Source organism: Pteronotus mesoamericanus, unplaced genomic scaffold (genome assembly GCF_021234165.1).
Source record: "Pteronotus mesoamericanus isolate MK-2021 breed Mesoamerican mustached bat unplaced genomic scaffold, CSHL_Meso_final contig_50, whole genome shotgun sequence".
In the NCBI taxonomy this organism is placed as follows: Eukaryota; Metazoa; Chordata; class Mammalia; order Chiroptera; family Mormoopidae; genus Pteronotus; species Pteronotus mesoamericanus.
The window spans coordinates 1,789,931-1,812,583 of NW_026555186.1; the positions used below are offsets into that span (position 1 = coordinate 1,789,931).

At 34.5% G+C, this 22,653-nt stretch overlaps 1 protein-coding gene and 1 pseudogene across 2 annotated transcripts in view; both read left to right on the forward strand.

Annotated features, from left to right (window-relative positions):
- The window catches only part of CDH12 (cadherin 12), a 225,216-nt gene that overhangs the window by 12,000 nt on the left and 190,563 nt on the right, over positions 1 to 22,653 (forward strand). The window lies entirely within an intron of this gene.
- Positions 8,609 to 11,992, forward strand: LOC129074517 (60S ribosomal protein L30-like; annotated as a pseudogene).

The following is a 22,653-nucleotide window of genomic DNA, read 5'->3' on the forward strand; positions in this document are numbered from 1 at the left end:
TATAAACATCCTTGGAAGTAGAGTCTTGAAAAAAAAGAGACATTGAGAGCTTCTGTATATGACCTGAAGGAACATAAGGGACAATGAAGAATTGTCTCCAGGTGCTTTATAGTGCGTTGACTCGGTAAAGCAACACCATATAATTTTGTGACTTAGTAAAGTTAAAAAATACTTAGTTTCTTTATTCTGTCAGTTATCTGAGTTGTTTTGGCAGTAGACAAATTATTACCCTTTCTTCTCTCTCTCTCTCTCTCTCTTTTATTCTCTCTTTTCTTTTTAAGCAACATCAAATTTTCCCCCCCCACCGAAAGCCATATCCACTTGTATTCTGAATCCGGGACTCAGAATTATTAATATAAAGAAGAAGTGAAACAATATATAAAGAAATGTCCCAAGTCTACTGTGCTTATTAGTGATGTTGGTCTCCACAAATTAACTATTTTCTCAATAAGTATAACCTTTGCAGTATACATACTATTTTTCTTATCTAAATGATATAGGATAACTTATCTTTCAGCCACTGGATATGAATTATTGTTTGGGATATAACCTCCTCATAATTATACAGATAGTCTCACTCCTTGTTTAAAAAGTAAGAATTATTTTTTTCACCATAAACAGTGATTTACTGTAATAAATATTGGGCAGTTAATATAAGGTTAAATTTCTCTTTATTTTACAAAGTACTAAGTGCCAGTGAACTTTGAAATAATTATCTGTATCTATTTACAGGATTTTATCATATAAGCAGCCTCTATCGTAAAGAATATGAAATTTTAATCCAGAATTTTGTTTTGAAAGTGCTGGGCATTAAAAGAGGGCAATAATATTTTTCATGACATGAAAAAGCTGTAAATGTGATTCTTTGTTTAGTAAATTTATAAACTAAACAGTGCATTGGTAGCGTTGAAGACAGAATTACAGTTGTGTTGACAATGTCAGCTACTATTGTAAATATGTTTCAAATAATAACCTTTGAAGTCACCCCTGAAGAACAATTTTGAAGTTTTAAGAAAGAAACAAAATAATTTAAAACACAAGCAAGACTCTATTTTGAAAATAAAACCAGAAATGGTTGAAAACACAACCTTCCAGTAATTTTCCCTTCAATTAAGACATTTGAGACCAAATGGGAAATATTTAAAATATTTCTATTATGCACTATATTATCATGATCAGAAAATTCATTAAAATTTCTCCATTGTTTCATAACTGTCCACAAATTAGAACACTGAACTCATGAACTCATATAGTGCCAAAAAGCGTGGAAACTAGCAATAGTTGAATTTCTGCCAAATGATTGGAGAAACATTGTTTTATTTAATGTAGCTTCTTAACCTATTTAAAGTTTACTTTTAAAACTACAGTGGAAAATGAAAGTGAGACAAAGATAACATAGGATAAGTATAGTCTTTCTTTTCCTTTTCCTTCCTTCCTCCATCCCTCTCTCTGTTTTTTTTTTCTTCTTTTCTCCCTCCTGTCCTCCATCTCTTGCTTCTTTCCTTTTCTTCTTTTTTTATTAGAAAAGGTCTCAAGAGACCAAAAGAAGGGGGAATTTGGATTAAAAATAGACTATTTTAACAGGTAAAATACAGTAAATATATGTACAAAAATACACTAGACTTCTTTTTAGAGTCATTGAAGACTTCTAAAAGTCCTAAGTATATTTTCAGATATCAAAGATTTACCACAAATGACATATTTTAGGGGGGATCTTTGCGTATCTCTGGGTTTACAAGAGGACACAGAACTGTGACTGATGGATTTGACAACTTGCCTGCCCTTAAACAAGTAAAATTCCATCATTACTACATGAAAGCTTGGACAAGTGTTGTATGGCTCTTCAGTTAAGTAGTTGGCTATTGTGGATCATGAAACATCAGGGCTTCATCCCCATAGATAGCAGGCAGGAAAAATGGAAATGAGGAAAGGATGGAAGAAAGTCATTTTAGTATCCAGTTATTCTTGACGAAACTACTGTCCCCAAACTTCCAGGGTCTGAACTGACCAACTCCTAAAAATCGACCCCCTTTTTTGATCTTACAGTTTTATTTTTCTTGGAAGGAAAGAAGGGTTCTAAAATTGGATTTAGGTGAGGAATATATATAAAATATTTTTTTTCTTCTGTGTAATTAGCGCTTTTATTTCTTGTTTAAGAAACAAAGAATCTTAATCACACATTTTCCCCCTGAAAGTAGCAAGTAGGTAAGCATCCCTGAAGTGCTGCTCTGCCGTAATAAATGCTCCTGCTCATGCTACAATTTACTTCACTGCCAAGGAGTGCTATATAAATCATTTGGGCAATAAAGGAAAACTTAACATTAACAAGAACCTTTCAAATATGAGCATGTATGAAGGGTTGGCAAACTATAGCTTTCAGGCCAAATTCAAACTGCTACCTATTTTTGTAAGTAAAATTTTATTGGCACACAACCATGCTCATTTGTTTACATATAGTATATGACTGCTTTCACATAAAATGGTGAGGTTGACTAATAGGACAGAAACAGTACAGCTCACCAAACCTAAAATATTTATTATTTAGACCTTTACAGAAAAAGTATAAAAGCCCCTTAATTAGATAATTAACCTCAAAACTACAAAAATGCTACGGGAGCTCATATTTTTTCATTTGTAGACACTCAGAACTGCTCTCTTAGTCTTGTCTTTCTGGAAGATTGAAAGGGCCAATTATCAGAAATATGGCCTGGCTGGTATAGCTCAGTGGATTGAGCATAGGCCTGTGAATCAAAAGGCTGCCAGTTTTATTCCCAGTCAGGGCACATGCCTGGGTTGCTGGCCAGGTTCCCCCAATAGGGGGCAAGTGAGAGGCAACTATACATTGATGTTTCTATCCCTCATTTTCTCCTTCCTTTCCCCTTCTCTAAAATAAATAAATAAAATCTTAAAAAAAAAATAAGGAAATGTGACTTCTGGGAAGAAACCAGCCAGATGTGGTGAAAGAATTACAGGCTTTTTGTGACTCTGCATAACTTTATTGCCTCAGTATACTCATCTTTAAAACAGGAATAATATGGAAAGAAAACAATAAGGTCATTGTTGGAATTACTTAATCCATATGTAGGAAAATGTATTTAGATTCTCAGTCAGTGTCTAATGTTACTGGGCTACACTCCATACTTTTTTACCCAGCGTGGAAACTGTAATATTTCTGATGAAATGTGTGGATGTGAGCGTCACATAAAAGTGTTTAGTTTCATCAGAATGTATATTTTACTCCTTGGGACAAGAAAAAAGTATAGGAGGAATCCATAATATTCTATGGAGTAAGTAAGACACAAATTCCCATTTCCACCATTGCCCCTGAGATTGCCAAGAACCTCCCAGCATGCCCATATCCCCATCTCTTGTTTCCTTATCCAAGTGTATCCGTGTGAGGAGAACACCAATATCATATGGTCTGGGACACATAGTCACAATAAATAAGGATATTATTACTAGAATTCATTAAGTTTCTTCTGTCAAGAGTACAGTGATTTCTATTATAAAGCAAGAATGAAACAAGCTTATTCAGGGTTTGCAGTGTACTGGGAAAGTCAGGTTGAAACAAAATATGTTCATGTGAACAAAGAAAATCAAGACCAGTACCTTGTAGCACACAAAAGATAAAATAAATGTTAATATGCATAGTGGAGAAAAAGAATTTAAATACTTATTTAAAATATCTCATTTTTTTTGGTTGTAAACATTTGCTTTGCATAATGTTTGTCTCTGTTACACCCATTACAAGAAACAATTAAAAAAGACTTTTGCAATAACAAATACATTAAAAATTTTTGGATTTCTATGGAAGAAATCTAGATTTCATTTTGTTTTGGAATGCCGATGTTTAAATTCAAAGTTTAAAAGTGTGTGTTAGAACATATATTTTTATCAATATGAGTAAACATGGGCTCACTGATTAATTTGCCAGGTATATTTATAGTTTTTGCCTCCACTGATTAGATTTTTCTGTAACATGAAGTCTTTGATTAAGTGCCAAACTTTAGTAACTATATGGGACATTGGATATATATTTTAATGTAATTATTGAACTTTTATCATCAATTTCTTAGTATACTCACATTTCATATTTCAAAGGTGTTGCCTTCATTAATGGATATGAATACATATTACTAAATGATTTTTTAAATCAAACAGTGCTCTAAAACAGTTATTAAGTTAATAATTAACTGAAGAGGGGAATATTCCACTTCAATTAAGTAAAATTATTACTTACAGAAAAATAATTATGTACCATCTCAATAGACTAAGCTTCCTGGGTGAGAGTTTAGAAGAACAAAGAAGATACAGAAAAGGAGACAAGAGCAGGGACTGTGAGAATTTTAGGATGACTAAAATAGGAGCTAAGATACAAAAGAGAAGTGAGTGTTGTCAAGATGAAAATAAAGGTTTCAGTATGCTCCCCATTAAGTCCTAGGCTTCAGTAATATAGATGTCCAAAATCAGGTCATTCTTACTCGATATTTTTAGATTATAAGAAAACAAGTCTGCATGTGTCAATTGTGCAAGGGGTCTAGTCCTTCCCAGGGGCCTTGTACCTTTCGGGAACAAATTTCTCTTGCAGCTGCTTCTACAGACTGTGAAGGGCAGAGTGCAGCAATGTCCTGTCCCAGCTCTGCCTGGCCCTTCAGTGCGGGTCTCTGCTGATTTTCTAAGGCCACGGATGCCCCTCCTAATGTCAAAAAAAAAAAGAAAAAAAAGAGTTTTCTTCTCAGCAATTATCCAGTTGGGTAGAGTGTTACTCCTGATGTAAGGGAGAAGTTATTAGGAGCACTCATATTTAGTTTCAAAAGTATTCCTGTTGGATGATAATTATATGACCACTTCAGTATGGTCATCATTTAGAAAACTTTCTGGCCCTAAAGGCCATAACCATATTGTTATAGCTCTATTAAACTGCAACACGTGTGCTGCTGTTTTGCCAGGGCCCTGCCCTTTACAGTTGATTGGCAGCGTGTCCAGGATGAGCTACATTCTGGGATTAGTTAACACCATTCCTCTTATGGCCTAGCGTTGATTTTGACACGGAATTTTCCTAATCGTTATTATGACTTTTTTCCTTAGGAGTTCCTATTATTCTCCTGAACATTTTGCCTCAATCTGGGATTCTACATACACTGGACATACTTTATCACATGAGTAGCCTCTATATTACTACCAGAAAATATTGTGTTCTTTTATAAATTTTCAAATGAAGTAGATATGTAGGAAAAATATTCAATCTCATTTAACAGTCAGTATCAGCTAAGATTTGGGCTGACCTTTGCCAAATCACAATGCCCTGTTAGAAAATGTTGCCCTCACATTAGTGGGAAGGTTCTGTACCATATACTTCTGTGACCAAAGTAGGCCATTGTATTTATTCTTTCCAGATCCAAGAAAAAGTTTTGGTCTAAAAGTAAATCCTAGAAATTTTAGAAAACAGAAACTAATTAGAAAGTTTCCAGTTGAAAATTTTCCAGCTTCCAATATGTAAAAATCAAAACGCCGCCAGATATACGCAAATGTTATATATAGAAACAAATTAACTATACGTTCCCAGGTTTCTCCAACTTTATGAATTATTTAAAACTTTTACAGGCTTTGAGTAGATGAAGAAGTTGGAAGAGGAGATAATGGAGTGGAGATGGTGTTTCTAGAAATGTTTCCTAAAACAGGAGTATTTCTAGTTTTAGTAAGTGACCTATATTATAGCTTAGAGGTCAAATACAAGAGGAGACTAAAAAGCTTTCTTGACCAGGGTTGATAGCAAAAACTACATTATGCTGGGTGATGTGCAGAGCTAAATAAAGAACAAACATTAATAACATAAATCTAGATCCTTCAAGTTCTAGCCTACTTTGACAATTCTGATGCTTCTGGAAACCACTTTAACTATTCTGAGGAATGTCAGAACATAATTTCCCATAACAGTGGAAGATCGTTCTTGCTGACTGCGATGTTGCTTAGGAGGTAAGGATTTAGGTGTAGGAAATGATGGCGCTGATGCAAAGCTTAGGAATGATAAGAACAGGATGAATTTGAAAATGCCCATAGAGATGGGGTGATAGAGTAAACGTTAGACGTGAACTATAATATTAGCAATAATTACATCCAGAATTCACTATTTTCTGATTTCTATGTGGAAAGTATTCAAGATTTATTTCATCAATACTCTCAGTATCCACAAAAGTGGAGTGCTATTGTTTTTTGCATATGAAGCATAAGAAATGGAGGCATAGAGAAGTTCTGTTATTTGTCCTTAGCAGCTTATAGAACTGGGGTGCTGGAGTCCAAAAATGTGTCTCTCTAACCAGAATAGTGGGCAATGTGCCTGCCTGGCCAGGATAACATTTGACACTGTTTATTTAGTATGCTCTCTGGCACATTAATCATGTTAACAGAGAGTAAAGCCCACTCCCAAATGAGCCCAGGCTGTAGGTGAAGAGCTCTGGGAAACCATGTAGTGTTGCACATGTTATATTCATTCTCATGGTGTCAGCTACAAAGAGATAAAACTTAAGACGTGTTAATTCAGTCCCGGAGAAAGGGTAACACAATTACTCAATTATCAGGTAAAGAACATCCAAGGCAGTTTATGTTTCGGGGGAAATGGAGAACTTGAGAGCAGCAAGACTTACAAGACACCGCTCCATGTATTTCTAGACAGGACAGCAGTGCAGAGGGGCACTTCAGACATTCTCCTTCGTTTATCTGGGATGAATTCTTCCCCTAGTAACAGAGGTTCTCAGATTTCTTACATAGAAAAACAATCTGAAAAATATAATCATTAAATAAATATATTATATATAAGAAAAATTTCTTTAAGTATCTCTTTTAAAATGTGATATAAATACAAAACATTTTGCTACACACAAACATTGTATGCCAAACTACACAATGGTATGTTCCTAAGAGGTTCTGAACTCTGCTTTTAATAGTCCCTTGGTTAGATCTTATGCTATTAAGTTGTTATTTTTTGCTTACTTTCATGATAAAATGTTTAAAAACTAATTCCCATGCTCCAACAAACTTTAAGATAAATTGAGTAAATGTAATAAATGTTTATTTTACCTGAGAATGAGATCCCATAAAGCTTGACAAGAAAAGTGATGTGGAAAACAACAAACGTATATAGTATTTGTCAAAACAAATTTTGAATACAATTTATTGATGGTTGTGAAAAAACAAATCTTGCAAATCCAAACAAACTGAGTAAAATTTGTTATTTTCTTGTCTTATTAGAAAGCAAAGTGGTGAAACAGACAAGCAATCACAACGCCTCAGTGTGTTTTCACAAAAATAATCAGAATTAAATTTCAGGTTTGTTGCTCTTCATGAATAGAAGGGAGTTTAGATGGTGCCTGAGTGGGCTGCCATAGGTGAATGATTTCTAAGAAAATATTCACAAACAATATTTTGTGAAATATGGCTGAAAGGGGATAATCACACATAGTTTTAGGTTGCCAGTTATACTTACTGATGTGAAACCAATACATTGTAAAATAAAATAGAAAAATACTCCTATTCTTTAAATGTTGTGTCAATATGAGGGAACAATGTAGCAGAAATATACTTGAAACAAGATTATGGGAGAATCAAAAAAATGAAGAAAAATAACTTTAATATATAGCATTGCTGAATTTTACTTGTGCTTTATTCAGGGCAAAGTTCCGAAGGCTTTTCACACATTGCTTCCTTTACTCACAAGATTTTTAACCAAGGGGGTGTGAAATGCATGAAGTTGTTACCCACTTATTTAAATGCGAGAGCAGAATTGCAGTTAAAAGAAAAGATTCCACATGATAAGAAAAGTTTGAAAATAATCATATCTTTTATTTTTGGATAAAATGAATGAAATATATAATCCCCAGGTAATAGTAAGGCCTTAGTAGTTCCAGACTCACATCATCTCTGTTTTTCCCCCAGAATGCCTTTTGTTAAATCACAGCCTACCCAACCTCTGAATAGTGGTTTCCAGTTCTTGTTCTTTTCCACCATTCTTTTCTCACCCTCTTTTTGTTTGATTAAGAAATGTCCAATAGACTTTCCACTTTGGGTCAAACTTAAAGACAAAGGGAGGGGAAAAGACAGAAGTGATCCAAAAGTCAGAGTCATTTTTTTAATAATAGAATGGAAAGATTAGTAGCCCTGTAGCCCTTTTACTTTAATAATTTGTATCTTATCACATGTGTACTATTATTGCAGAAATTACAAAAACAACAGTTACATAAATTCTGTAAGATAGACAAGGTCAATTGCTTTTGTAAGTGGAGTAAGCATGGCCTCTACCTCTTTGAAATGAACCATAGTGATTATATCTATCTAACAATCAAAAAGTTAACACAGATTCCTGTCTTCCCAATTATATATACTATTTATTGTATACTGCATATAGTGACAGTGGGTACTTATTTACACAATGGAAATACCGCATTTCATTAAAATGGCAACTCAATACAGTTCTTTAAAAAGATTATTACTTGGACTCTGAGTTTCCCCCAGAATTGACATTGTCATAGTATAGAAAAATAGTAACTACAACTCTTAATTATTAAGAGCCCCCCATGTAACATGCTTAGAGACAGAGAATTCAAATACTGCTATGAGTGTGGCTGTGGAGGGTTCAACTCCAGGTGAGTCATCCCTGTCTCTGCAACAGCTGTCAGGTTTTATTATGTTACTTAGGTTTTATAGTAATTGCTTAGAGTAACTGTTATAAGAAAGAAAATCAGACTTTCAGATTCCTTCCTGACAGAGCATGAGCAGGTTGGGGTAGGATATGTGAATCTACATTTTTAAGAGGAAACCCTCAGGAATCAGATTTAGATGCCCCAATAATCACACTTTGAGAAACATTGACTTGTATGTCAACAAAGCACCAATTGGTAGTAAAATTGTCTCTTAGACATTAATTTTAGAATCAGGGTACATAGGGCAGATGAAGTTCTCGCAATATTTGATGGTTTCATGGTTAAACTCTCACCAGGGAATTTTAGGTTCCAAATTGTCAGCTTTTTCAGAAATTCTCCGTGGAATATCAAGTATTAAAACAGCCTGTAATTTCCTCAATTGCTCATAATGTACCAAGGAAAAGGAGTTTGAAATTGTCACAGTAATCCAAGACTAAATTAATTCCAGGTGTTTGCAGCCTAAAAGGGTGATAATTGTATAGCAGATGGACTGACATAGTACGTAGAAAATACATGTAATGGATGTTTAGAAGTGTTTAACTGCTGCTATACACAATAACAACTTCAACTGGAGCTTTCTATTAGGCAATTACCTACAAGTCTGTAGATTACTAAACCTGTTTAACGTAATTAAGCAATTTTTTCTGAACCCCTACTGCATGTCAGGTTGTGTTTCAGTGGACAAATCATAAGGAGCTCGTAATCAAATATATTTAATCTTATATAAGCAGAATGCACAATGTTCAAACTTACGCAAACCTAGGTTACAGATATGCTATAGAAATGAGAGGAGAATGTCAGTGCAATGGTGAGGGTCTAAGAAGCTGGAAAGGTGGGTGGGGATGGTGGGTCGGACAGCCCCCAGCGAGGCTTAATGTAGTAGGGAATAACTGACATTAACTTTTAGTAATAGAAATTGAGTATTTAAAACAACTTGGGGGGGGGTAGGAAAGGAGTGGAGATACAACAAAGGAAGCCATATCTGCAAAGCATGGGTGCATAAATCAATATGGAACTTCAGTGAAATCCCAAGAAATTCAGAGCCTCTGAAGGATCACAATTTAAGAGTTTAGGAAGGAAAATAAATATTTTGGATGTGAAAGAGTTCCAAATGAGCTACCTCTTAAGGGCTATTCTACATATAACAAGACACTTGTTCTGTTTTCTGTAGAAAATGAGTGCATTTTCTAGAAGGTTTAAAACAAAGAAAAGGAACCACCATATTTTTATTTTGATAGAACTTCATGATCAGAACATAGAAGTACATCGAGCCCTGGCCAGATAACTCAGTTGATTAGACACAGTCCTGATGTTGCAGGTTTGATCCCCACTCAGGGCACAGACAAGAAGCAACAACTGAATGTGTGACTAGTTGGAATGTTCAATTTTTCTCTCCCTCTCCCACTCTAACGCTAAAGTTATTAAGAATAAAAAAAGATGTTGAATGTGAATTGAACTCAAGGAAGAGAACCCATGAAGAGTTTGACACAGACATCAGGGCTTGAACTAAGATGTCAACACTTAGCATGGATACAAAAAGACAAATTAAAGATATATTCTAGAATTAAAGCAGCTGAACTTGGGTAAGAAAGTTGTGGAAAGACACAGAATTACTAGTAGGCATGATTTGGTGTGTAGTGGTGCAATGACATAAAACTTAATAGAAATAATTTTTAAAAATCATTTTGCATGAGTTGCTAAATTCTGGCACCAGAGTTGTGCTGATAATAGATAGGGGCCACTAATTCCCAGCATATGTATATATTAACTCCTGCATATATATTATGTATCAGTACCAGCCAGGAATCTTTAATTCATAAATTCACTAAACCTAAGAAATTGTTGACAAAGATTGAATCCATACCCTGTAATGAGAATTATATGCAAATTACTCTAGAGTTAATTCAAGCATGAATATAAGCAATAAGCTATAAATTGTATATTTCATATGTATAACTCATAAATAATGGAAAATTATAGTGTCTGTTTAGAATGTTAATAGATTCGTCTTTCTCCTAGATACACAGATCTTCATTCTTCCATAGACTACTCATACCACAGTTCTATGCTTGGTTGCCATTCCCTTTTTTCATGGTCCTTACTATTATTTACATAATGCCCTTATTAATTCTGTCTGAAGTCTTTCTGAAACTCTTAAAAATATATCCTCTAAAGGTTTTTTTGTTCGTTTACCTAATGTGCTCTGAAAAATTTGGCTTAGTTTTTTGTTATGTTAACCTAAGTCCTTCTACATGATATATTCTCTCTTCTTGATTCTACTCTTACATATTTCTTTTATTTCTCTCTCTCTTCAATTATTTTATCTTTTTTATAATTTATGTTCTAAATATTTTTTCATCAGGCTATGCTGTTATCTGTGATCAATACCTCACTCACCAGGAACAAGTAATTATGACTAGATCTTAAAATAAAAACAAATCACTTCAACTATTAAGAATATACTAAAACTTTTCAAGCATCATCAGTATTCTTTCTTAATTTTTTTTGTCTTTCACCTCTGCTTTTTACAAAAATATGGTTTTGGTCTTTTAGACCATATGTCTCTTCAAGTTGGAATAATAACCACGGTCAGTTTATTAGGTATCCATCCTTAGCCATAAGATGAGGGAGGAAAAGGACTTCTTCCTTGCTAGATCTAGGTTATCTCCCGTGCTCAATGCATGAGCACTGTGTGTCCAGGCAGAATGGGATACAATATTTATCTAGCTTGTTACATATGATTACCCTGAAAAGAGGGGTAACCCAACTGGCCATCCTCCCCAAATTGATATTAATAAAGAGAGGCAAATAGAAAGCCTCTCCATGTGATAAGGCTTTACACAAAACAAAATGTTACTTTCTAGCCCCCCAGCCATCTTTGTGGCCTGTCTTAGTTGGGGGCCGATCTGCACCTAAGGCAGGAAGCTGGTAGCTGCAAAGAAGATGAAAAGGTCACTGGAGTTGATCAACTCTAGGCTCCAACTTGTTATGAAAAGTGGAAAATAGGTGCTGGGGTACAAACAGACTGCAGATGATCAGAGGAGACAAAGTGAAACTGGTCATTCTTGCCAACAAATGACCAGCCCTGAGGAAATCTGAAAGAGTACTATGCCATGTTGACCAAGACTGGGGTCCATCACTGCAGCGGCAACGATAATGAACTGGGCTGGACATGTAGAAAATATTATGGAGTGTGCACACAGTCACTCATTGCCCCAAGTGATTCTGATATCATTTGAAGAATGCCAGGGCAGACTGGTGAAAAGTCAGTCAGGCAAATTCTTTTTAAAAAATGAAACTGGCCAGAGCTTGGTTAAAAATATACATAGAGGACCTGACACAAATAACACTCTTTTTTTTATTACAAAATCTTTTATTATAAACTAATAAGCATGCAATTCTATAACATAACAATATCACACTCAAGCACACCATGTGACATAGTAGGTGAAATATTCCAATTAATACTGTAAATTATTACACCCATATTATTACCCTACCAACCTCACTCAAGCAGGCCTTACTTCTGCCACACTGAATATGTGTATATACATATATGTGTATTTATATACTTTACATTTTGTACTACACTAGTTATAGCTCAGAGGCATTTGGTATGATCATTTCACATATATTATTCTGCCATAAATAAATGTTAGAAGAGTTGTTAAAATATGAATGACATGTTTAGATATAGTTTAGATACATTGGGATTTTGAAGATGACCAATCAGCCGTTAAATGTATTAACTTTACTTGGAAGAAGTGGTTAGACTTAGAGATGTGGAAGTCAATAGCACATGGGGCCAGTTAAAAACTGGAAGTGGATACAAGCATCTATATGTAATAGGAGTTCAGCTTTGAATTTCTCCTATTACCTGACCAAATGCTTGGCACAAAGTTATACTGAATAAAAGTCTGATGAATACCTGGGGCAAAGAGTGTAGTGAGTCTTTATATTTATTATACTTTTAAGAATTAATTTTCTCATTTATTTGTATTTTCCTATTACAGTTTTAAAATTTTATTATTTTAATTAAATATACTGAGGTGACATTGGTTAATTAAATACATAGGTTTCAAGTGTACAATTATATGATACAACATCTGTGTATTGTACTGTGTGCCCACCACCCAGAGTCAAATCTTCTTTTGTCACCACATCATTTAGCCCCTTTTACCCTTTACTAACCCCTCCCCTAGCCTTGAACGGATGCTTCTCCCAAGTCTTTACATTTGCATTTCAAGTTTTACTTGATACTTGCATGTGATACATAGATAAAAGGGTTGGAGCAGGTTGCTTAAAGGTTGGACTTTTTAAAAAAGATTTCATATATTTATTTTTAGACAGAGGGGAAGGGAGGGAAAAAGAGAGGGAGAGAAACATCAATGTGTGGCTGCCTCTCGCACGCGCCCCACCCCCTTCACTGCAGACCTGGCCCTCAACCCAGGCCTGTGCTCTGACTGGGAATCAAATCAGTGATCATTTGTTTTGCAGACCTGCACTCAATCCACTGAGCCACAGCAGCCAAGAAAAGTTGGACATTTGGGGCAGAAGATCTGTGGGCTGTGCCTGAGTAGTACCTGTTTTCAAGATTTAGGCTTAAAGTTGCTGGGGAGATGCCAGCCAGCAGTTAGGAACGGGCTGTGGAGAGCAGCAGCTGTTCCTAAAGAGACCCCAGACATCAGTTCTTTGCTTATGCATCTGAGCAGGTGGGTCTCCAATGTGTACCTAAGTCGACTCCTGGCACCTTCTTGAAAAAAAACATGACAAAATTGATGAGATATTCTGTAATTTTTAGAAAATATTTTCAAGATGAAAGCAATTTTCTTGCCTCCAAAAGTAAAAGAAAAAGTAAGTGAGAGTGAACAATGAGGGAAAAAAATTTGAGTGTGGAGGATTTTGTGTATCACATTTAGTGTAAAAATGTCTCACATTGTGTGCTTAACATCTTTCAACCATGTGTCACTCTTCCTTGCTGCTTTTCACACATGCATTAGATATTGATTCTTCAGGGAAATAGCCGCACCTTACAGATTAAAAAAAAAACAGTACTAAGAAAGTTAAATTATCTATCTGGGTTTATAAAGCTGGTAGTTGGGGACAGAGTGAGTATTGAAATGTTTGGATTTGGGGTTCAGGGCACTTCCCACTTCATCAGAACTCCTGTACTCCTGGCCTGCTTTTAGTTTAACTATTTGCTCAGTTTATAAATTGAGGTTATAAAGTAAACATTTTTACTAAATGGATAGTGAATGTATTGGTAAACCTTTTTAAACCATTCAAATGTATAATTGTCCATATTTTTGGTTTTACTATCAATTCAGCGTCGCTACACTATTTGAACAGGCAAACAACCAATAGTTTTTTCAACACTGTTTATAATTTTGTAGTTCTGTTTAGGCATGGTTTTATATTTACTTTCTAAGTCTGCTTTCTAATAACAGCGACTGAGTGGGGTGCATTAGTTTCCTATGGCTTCAGTTACAAATGAGTGCAAAGTTGGTGGCTTACACCAGTGTAGGAGGCTTACCTACAGTTTTGGAGGTAAGAAGTCTGGCATGAATCTCAGCCAAGGTGCTGGGAGGACACGTTTCACCCAAATGCTCTGGGGAGTGTCTGTTTCCCTGTGTTTTCTAGTACAGTTGCCCAGCTTCAAGCTGTGGGAGCCTGCAGTCTCTCTCAGGTTGTACCATCCTAGTTCTACTCTTCCACAGCCAGTCTCCACCCTTGACTCTCTTTAGGAACCTCTTGTTAACTTTGATTCCATCCTGATAATCTAGGATAATTTCTCCATCTCAAAATACTTAATTTAGTCATATCTGCAAAATAACATTTTTCCAAGTGACATAACATTCAGGGATTACACAAGGCATCAAGGTTACAGATTCCAGGGATTAAGATGTGGGCATTTTGAGAAGAAGAGGAAAATAACATTATTTTTTGTTTACCACGCTGGGTTTTGATTTTCAAGCTTATGGTTTACAGATGCTTTTATATTTTATGTCTGTGTTAATATATGATTTATTCGTGTTGATCCACCTTCACAAATTCAGGGTTTTGGTGTTTTTTGTTTTTTTTTGGTCTCAGTTTTCTCCATCCTCAATTTTATATTTTAATAACAAAAAATACAGGTGAAGATTACAGATAAATATTAATTTATCTTTCATGCTCCCTCTCTAAATTCAATATTTATTTTCCAAGTAATGAAAAATAAAATTATCTTAGATTAGGAAAAATAACTGCACTAAATCAAGGCAATGAGTTATTCTCAAAGTTGTCTTTTGGTATATCTGGCTGAGAGATAGTAGTTTATAAAAATCTATTACAATTTTTTATGTGAAATCTTGATTAAGGGAAATTTTATAGGACCTTAAAACATCAATTAAAGCTTGATTAAATTTTATAGCCCCCAAAGGCTGATAATACTTTCTTTTTCCAGATGACAAAGAAATATGCCCTGTATACATAAGGCTCATTAACGATGTCATGGCTCTAAAGATCTACATGTAGCCATTATTCTAAAATAACTTAACAGAAATATCTCGAAAGCAAACCCAACAAGAGAACTTCATTTCTCTGTCTTTCCATAGATGACTATCCACTAGAGAAAATGTTTCCAACATAGGAATTTCTGAAACAGTCTCTCATTTCCAGAGTTTTGACAAGGTTCTATCTTGGACCAAGTCACAATATGATCACCATCATACCATCATTATCATACCATATTGGAAATAAATCCTGTTATTGTCCCATGCTTCTGCCTACAGTCCCTAGATGCACCAATATGTAACTCTCATTTGCAACATGTTCCATGATCTTTAGCATTCAGTCAGCATAAGAAATAGATGCAGTTTAGAGTAGTAAAGTTCAAAAATTGATATTTTTCTCCTGTAAGAGCACATGCCTCAATTAATAAACAGTAGGCCAGAATAAAAAGCACACCCTTTATTAGTTCAGTGCACCAATCATACCATCTGAGGTATTGTGTTTTTATTTTATTTTTTTTTAATTTTCTACAAATGCATGACAGTATCCAGTTAATGGCTTTATATGGCAATGTCAGCCGCTTCTCCAAAAATAGGTAGTTGTTTCTAGTTTAATTGATAGGAGTGGTAGATATTCAGAATCATACAGTGGATTTCTGTATGATTCTGACTTAATCCTAATAAAATCTGGCAGCTGACATCTGCGTCGTTTAATGAATGTCATAAATACTCTTGTAGGAAACAGTGGTAAAGTTTCCTTTTAGACTATTTGAAAAATTTTAGTTTTTGATACTGTTTAATAAAAATCAGATTTTTAGAATCTTTTGTGTTGTATGTATGTGCGTTTATGTTTTAAATACCAGAAAATAAGTAAGTCTTTTCACAAATTAAACTTTTCTGTATCAATATTTAATTCCAAATCGGGGTCAAATCTAGAATACCTGATGGTTGATCATCCAATGTTCTGATTTTCTGTTGGTAATTGAGTTTTAGACATATTTTACCCCAATTCCATTCGCTGTTCCCATCATGTTAAATAATAAAACATTGGATATTATGTAGCTCCTATACAGTTTTCACAGTTAGCAGACTTCATTTTCCTTACTGTTCTCTGTAAGGTTGACTGTTGGTAGGGCACTTAATATTATGTCATATAATATGACGAAGGCCAGAAAAATTAACTTACCCAAGGTTAATGCTTCTAATAATTTATATAAATTGGATTTTTACCCTTGATCTGCTGATGACTAATAACACGGTCTCTCTACTTTATTCTTCTATTTGGATAAGTCTTTGAGTGGAAAAGAAAAAAACGCTGCAATTCCAAATCATTCCAATTTTCCACAGGACCCAGAACACTAGCAGGGAATAAACCTGACCTTTTCAGCACCCTGGAGTCTAACCAGGGACTGGAATACTAGTGGGTAATTATACATAAGCAGATATAGGAAGTTTGTATGAACTATCGAGCATCATTTGCTTATTCAGAACACAAAAAGCTATAGATTATTAAAGTTGCCTAAATCAGCAGTAATGGTATAGCTTCTAATAAAATTTTAATAACTTGTTTTTAATTTCTATAACACATTTTAATTTTCTCACCTATTTGGAAAACTCACAATCAACTTATTTTTTTCCCTGAACCATTCCTCAAAAGTTAGAGTAAAATAGTTTTCAACTATGAAAGTTTGATTTATATAAGGCTTACTTTATATTAGCCAGTCTATACTTTATGTGTAAGTAATAATACTTACTTAATTACTTAAGTACTTAGGTAATTATACTTTCTATGTAAAATAGTGAACTAGAAAATTATTCTTTATACATCAATGTCATGAAGCTAGAGAACAGGAATGTTGATCTTGTTGTGGGATCTCTACTGTAGGTCATGTGTCTGAATGGTTCTTAGCATGGCATTTTCTTTCCTCAGGTACTTGGAAATACACTATGCATCACATAATTTTCTCTCATAACATGTAAAAATGTGAGAATTTTCACTTTTGAGAAATAATTAGAATTCTGTTAACTTATGAAATCATTTTCTAATCTTTTATTCAGCGACTTTATTTAAATATATTTTGAGGATTTACAGTGTACCAAACACACTGTAAATTTCACAAATAGGAAAATATTTGTGATCTTTACATTGATGGAAGCTAGGAAGGACAGTGTTATTAATCAAGCCATCACATATGTTTATAATTATAAATTCTATTAAATGCTACAAAGGAACATCCAGAGCTTTAGACAAAGGAATAGCATGGGCACAGGTAGGCTGTCATCCTGAGTATGACGTTGACAGTGATTCCTGCCACTGTAAGGACTGATTTACCTGGCTCTAAATATTTCCCTTTTTATCTATTCTTGGGTTTCAATATCCATCCTTGTTAATTTTGCCTGCAGAAGAATAATCATACATAATAAAAATAGAAATAATAATAATACAGTAATATAGGTATTATAATTGAATAAAAATTTTTTCAGAGGTATTATCTCTTTTTCAAATACTCATCAACATTTAAGTAGATATTTTCATTTAGAGCAGATCCAAACTGGAGTTTACAGAGACTCTATCTTTTCTGAAGTAACACAGAGATAAGAGATTTTATGTAATTGACTGATCTGAAACATCAGTGTCTGTTTCTTTGCATATAGCACTTCTGCAACATTTTAGAAGATTTTAATTTTTCCTATATCTGGTAAAATTGAGATAATAGAAAAACATGAGCTAGAAAATTTCTGTTAAAAATTTCAAACATGTATCTAAATAATAGTGAAGAGTGGACAAGAGACACGATTGTTCAATAGACTTTGCCTGTTTCACTCTTTTAATGCTGAGACCACATCATGCTCCCCTCTTTTTTAAACAAGATGTTCATTATATATAGTCTCATGACATATGGTAGGAGTCTTATATCAACAATAGAAGGATTTGGAGAAAACTCACCCTACTTTCCTGACTTATGGTTTGCTCTCCTCTGAACCACCATAGTGAGACTATGAACCCCTCCTTTGTGTCCGATTGCACCTTGAACTTCTGCCCTTAGCATTCTGCACTGGGAGTCCTTCCTCTGTGTATATTGTTATCCCTCCCTTGAGGTATAAAGTGTAGATAAGCAAAGAACAGGACCACCTTTCTCAAAATCGAAAGACCTGTACTTTACATACAATAGGAAGTCAAGATTATTTACTGTAGTAATGTCATCCTTTCCTTTCCTTAGGCTGTAGAAATTTATTTTATGCTTCATATAAATAATTTAAGAATATATTTTTATAGAGGTAGATATAAGCATTGCATAGAATGTTTATATCTATTTATAAAAGATATTGTTTATCTATGATATTTATCATTAATCAATCTAAAGAATCAAGAATGAAAATTCCTTGTGTCAAGAAATTTTTATTCTCTGTTAGACAAGATCAGTATGTCATTATTTCTATAAATTCTAAATTCTGAGAATTCTAAATTCAAAGAGATATGACTTAAAAACTGGTGGTGATTCTTTCCTCTTCCTCTTTTCATGTATGCATGAACACTCAGGTCTGTAGTGGCTGTGTTTTTTGTGTGTGTCTGATTTAATCTTAGTCTTCTTAAATAAGTCACTGGGCTTTTTATTTTATTTGTTTCTTTTTAGACTGGGAACCAATTAGAATTGTCAGGGAAATTGTTAATAAATACTTGCTCAGTATATACATTCCTTTCCTTTCTTTAGCTGACTTTAAAAAGACAAAATAAAATAATTGGTACAATGTCCAATAAAAAGTGTTTAAAAAATTAAAATAACCAAATAAGGCACAAACCATTGCATGCATTTGGATTTTCTGTTTACTAATTGTTAAACTAAAAAAAAAAAAATAATAAAAAAAAAGCCAAACTGAGAGGTGACAAGTATTTATTTGAGATCAAAGAGTTGCAATTTGTGGTCACAGGTTCAGGCAGAAACTCAAATTGTGTCTTGATTACAGGGTGAAGGCAAAGTGGTTTTATGAGAAAAGGAAGGTTAATAACTACAAGAATAAAAGAAAATAATTTCTATTCGTGTTAACAAGCTAGGTTATGCTTTAGTCATTTCCAGCTGGATACTGATTCAAAAGAATGTCTACAATCATCAGTCCTTGGGATCAAGATATCTGCTTTCCTGTTAGCTTTGCAAACGGTTGTAAGACATTGTTGGTTTAGCTCAGTACAAAAGAAATTTTCCTCATTTCAAACACCCTAAAGGTTCAAGGAACAAGATATACAAGGGACTCCTTTGAAATGGCTGTTCAAGCTCTATTTTAAAATGGCTGCACTTATGTCAATTTTTCACATATTGGATAAGTGCTTTTATACACAGTGATGTTTTATGTTACTGAAGTTGAGTAGTTTTGTTTTCATGAGATTTTTTAAAAGCATTCAGTGTCTCTTTAAGTGGGGACACTCACATGATTCAATGAATATTATTGTCTACTATTCTTTTTTAATTTAAGTAAAACCAAAGAGGCAAAAGCAGTTTTATATTGCAGGCTTAAAGGATTATTGTGATATATTAGGTGCAACATTCTAAAGAAGAAGGGACAAAACACTATAATATATTTTGCAAAAAGTACATGATTGTCTTCTATATCTGTAGCCTCTGCATAGTATAGTTTTGACAATAGTAACATTATATTTTCAATGGACAAAAATAACAATCACCTTTGACCGTTCACTTGGTTAATAAAGTTACCTCACCCAAATACTCAAAAACCACATTCTAAGGCAGCCCAAATATTTACAGATCATAGAAGACTATGTGCTACCTACTCATCTTCCAGGCCTTTTGCAGTTAGGTGGGATCACTTGACTACTTCTGGCCAATGAATAGTAAGTTGAAGTTGCATGTTTAAGAAATGTCTTCCTCTGTGTAAATAACTTAAAAGGCATGTGTTGAGATGGCAACAGCAAATTAGGCTCCACCTAGACTTACTCCACAGAAGAATGGTGTCCTAGAATGCCTGGAACATGTGGCCAACTTGGTGGAAGTTAAACCTTTATTGTATTTAACCTGTTACATTTATGAGTCAATTTGTTAGTGCAGGCTACCCAAGTTTATTTTAAGATGTACCTGAAGATATGTTTTATCTCTATGGTACATTTAATATCCTTTCCACCTCAACTTTCATTGCAGGCTGCTTTTTTAAAATTTTTTTTATTTTTTATTTTTCTATCATAGTGTTTGGTTTATTCCACCTTGCTTTGTAGGAAGCTTCTTACACATACCAGAGAGAATGAAAGCTTCAGGAAACCAGAGACCCTGTCCTAATTATTGGAAAACATACCCAAAACTAGCAAACTGTGTGCTTATTTATTCAATACATGATTTTTGGTACTTCTACACACTGATTATTAGGCAAACTGTGATTTGTACAATTAAAAAAAGCAAATAATTAGATATTTAAATGGTGATACCCAAGGGGAGAACATTCTTTATAATAAAGTTCATTAGTGTGAGGGAGTAAGCAGTTCTTCAGGGTAAAAAAGCATATGCCAAGGGTTAAGTCAGACAAGAGCTTGATTTTATTAGAATCTGAATGCTCTGTGTGGGTGGTAAGCATGAGAGAGAGGTGACATGATGCAGTCACAGAAGTCAAGTGTAGGTCTCACATGGCTTTGCAGATGAAGGGATTTGGATGCTATGCTATATGTAGTCAAAATTTACTGATGGTATTGAATGAGAGGGTGGTATGACCTAATAGTTGTTTTTCAAAGTTTCTGTAGTTACTCTGAAAAATTACTGTTGGAAGATTGATTAGGATGGAAGGAAAGAGACCAGCTGGATTATTCTGTAGTACTTTAGACACAGAATAAGTCTTTAGGATGGGAATGGAGCTAAAGACTAGGAGATAAGGTCCATATATTATTAAGATGTAAATCAAATAACTTGTACTGGAATATTTAACATCACTTGATTTTTTTGGTGTCTTCTAGGATTTGGCTTTTAGATTTAAATCAAAGTTATATAGTAAGACCAAGAAAATTATGGGATAGAAAGAAAGTCTATAGGATTTAATATTCAATGGCTATTTAAAGGAGTAAAATAGCCATATCTAATACCTTGCTCTATCAATTTTATTCATGATATAATAAACTAATTCTCATTCATAATAGAACGTCTAAGGTGAATAGCCAGATGGCTGTTCTAACTACTTGCTCTAATGACAGAACCAATTATCTAGCTGCACTTAGAACTGATCAAGCCAATACAATCTGTATAATTTTTTTTTCACTCATCTGAGGCCACTGACTTACCGTATTTGAGTAACATTTTTATTTCCTTTTCTCCAGCGTGTTGCTCTTTTTACTCACATTCTTTCATTGACATGTGATTTGCTCTCCTGATAAAATGAGATTCTGAGAAGGATCACTGAGAAGTCCTTGGTCACAGCTCCCTGGGCCATTAAGTCTGCAGCCTTTCAAAGTGGCTTCTGCAGCGAACAGGCTTTTGAGGCCTGCATCAGCAGTTCTAAGCGGGGTTAGAAACAAAGGGCCCATCATTGAGTAAAATGTTCCAATTTCCTCTTATTACCTCTGCACCTTGATATCTTTTCCTGCCTGAGCATCAAGGAAGGACTTATGTAAACCATTCCTAAGAGCTTTGTTACAGTCTTATTTTCAAAATGCATACTGTGTATTATCAATACGTCTATTCTACGCTTTCAAGTGGTCTGGATGCCTCGGTACTTCCTTGGAGTCATCCTGCTTTTGTGCATGTCTTTGGCAGTTTGATCCATGTTACTTCCTTTGACGGATTCCATTTCTTCTCTTCTTTCCCCAAGAAAAATACAATCCTCCTGGTTTAATATATTAAAATAACAATTAAAATAGGGATATTAATCGTACCTACCAGATAGAAAGTTTGAAATAATTTAAACCAATACTCATGTGAAGAGTTTACCAGAATCCCTAAGCCATGTGCTAAACTGTATGCCCCCAAATCTTTCTGTTAAAGTTTTAACCTCTAATCAGACTCCATTGGAGACAGGTCCAGGTAATTGAGTTTAAATGTGATCGTTAGGGTGGGACCATAACCCAGGGTTAGCTGACTTATGAGGAAAAATAAAAGCTCTGTCTCCACCCTTACCCCCGTCCCCGTTCCCTCCCTTTCTTCTTCCCTTCCTCGTGCCCTCCCTCCCTCCCTATCTCTCTCTGGCACATACATCGAGGAAAGAGGATATATATCTCAAATATGAAGGAACAGCAAGAAAATTATTCTTACTAGGAACCAAATTTGTTGTCACCTTTATCTAGGACTTTCCAAACTCCAGAACTATAAGAAATACATTTATTTTGTATACACCACGCAGCCTGTGGTACTTTGTTATGGTAGCCTGAGCAGACTTGTATACTCTTTCAGAAAAATAGCAGTTATTCCATAGTGTTAACAATTAGCATTATTAATCTTATATCTGGGTAAATGTATCTGAAACTCACATCAGATCAAACTATT